The following is a 2,062-nucleotide window of genomic DNA, read 5'->3' on the forward strand; positions in this document are numbered from 1 at the left end:
TGTACTAGTATTTATTTCTAGTTTTTAAATACTCTGTACAGCTCTGACAAATGATTGCTACCCTCTGGTCGTTGGGTTTAAGCGACGTCTGCACTCACAAAACTTTTTGAAGATTTATTTAGAGTTTGGCTTCCTTTTCAGTGCATTTTCTCCTAATAGATGGCAGCTGTTACTAGTGAATAAATCCCTGAAAGGTCCAATTCATGCAGCGCATTTTCTTGCTAGGGTGGTTCCGTGATGGATGCTACGGGAGATTGGAATTAGTCATTTGAAATGCAGCTGCTGGCGACAGCTGCTGGCTGGACTGGGCAGGACGATGCCCCGTTTGGGGTGGGATTTGGGGGATGCTGAGAGCAGGCGCCACTCCTGGCGTGTTCCTCCAGCGCCTGGTAGTGGCTCATCACCTGTTACTTGGGGAAAAAACACCTGAGTTTGGTCAAACAGGTAATATTTTTTTAATCCAGTGTTTAATGTCAGAACTGGGGCAGCTGCTGTAGCGCTGGCAGGGGCTTCGTTCCAGGTTCCCCCCGGGGTAAGCGGCTCCTCCCGGCACGGCCGGAGCTGGGGCTCCCCACGCTCAGCTGGGACTTTAAATGTGTTTTACTGACCTTGTAAATCCACCTTCCTGCTTTTATATTTTAAAATGGAGCCGAGCAGGCTCACGTAGCAGGTAGCGATGCCCAAGCGGAAAATGGAGGAAGGAATGGTTTGGAGAACGCGATGTTAATTGTTAATCATTTCACGGCTGCGTTTGGCAGCGCGGGGCCGGGGGAAGGTGCTGAGCCGGGGCAGCGCGTGAGGAGCTCACGGGGGTTTGCAACCACCTCGCAACGGCTGAACGTGCTTTTGTTACTGCCTTGCATTTGCCGAACTTGCGTGAGGGGAAAAAAAAAAGTGTTTCTAAGTAAATACTACTTTTAAAAGGTTTGCCTTTATTTTTCCATTAAAAATAAAAAAACTGTAAATGTAAATTATTCTAATGATTTTTTTTTTTTATTATTATTTCTTAATTAGATCTTGCAAAAGAAATGCATCGTAAAAGGCGCCTGCTTTTAAATCAGCCCTGGCAGGGCGTAAGTTAGTTTTCAAGGGAAATGAGGGCAGGTTTTGTTTTGGTTTTTTTTTTTTTTTTTTTTTTTTTTCTCCTTTTTTTGTTGGTTGGTTGTGGTTTTTCCTCCTCTTTCCCATTATTTTTCTCATTATTATCCCCCGTTTTCCCAGAGCCGCGGTGCCCGTGTCACCCAGCCGTCCCCTTGCACGGTGCCCCCGTCCCTCCTGGCTGGCCGGCACAGCGAACCTGCGCGCGCCGTCGCTGCGCTGCTGCCTTGGAAAGGGTTTGGAGCACGATGGGTCAGGGTTAAGTGTTCACGGTGTCAAAATCTGATTGTATTTGATTTGCTGTTTTGCACAGCCCTGGCGCAGCTCAGTCACCACCCCCACCCCCCACCCCCCCAACCTCCCTAGGTCTGATTTTTGTTAAACCCTTCTAAAAATTGAATCTGAATTTTTGGCTAAAGTATGAAGTTGTTCTGATGAAATTTAGGACTTAAATATTTGTACCGTTGTTTTTTTATGCCGCACTACTGCTGGCCGCTCACTGTCCCAGGGAGGGTTGGCACCTGCTGCAGCCGGGGGGGGGCCGAGGTCCCGCGGCACCGCGCGCCTCCTGCCACCAGCCACAACTGGCCCCGCTGCCTCCCGCCAGGCCCCAGCGAGGGGGAAACTGGTGTTATTTGGCATCAAAAGCGGGTGCGAGTCGCCGGCAGCGGAAGGTGGGGAGCGACCACCATGACCTCGCTGCCAGGGCAGCCTCGGGGGGGTCCCCTCCATCCCTTCCCCAGCGCCGACAGCCCCAGAGGCTGCCACTTCAAGGGGGAAACCCCGGTCACCAAGTGATTGGATGCACAAAAGCAAATAATAACAAAATAACCCCCACCCCAAACCAAGCCAGGCCCGGGGCTCACTCTGCTGAAAGCTCCAGGGGTTCACCTGCAAAATACCAATCTTTGTGGGAAAAAAAACCCGTAAAAGTGCCCCAAAAAGCCCCCTCTGGCTTCCTGTG

The sequence above is a fragment of the Chroicocephalus ridibundus genome, chromosome 7 (genome assembly GCF_963924245.1).
Source record: "Chroicocephalus ridibundus chromosome 7, bChrRid1.1, whole genome shotgun sequence".
Taxonomy (NCBI): Eukaryota; Metazoa; Chordata; class Aves; order Charadriiformes; family Laridae; genus Chroicocephalus; species Chroicocephalus ridibundus.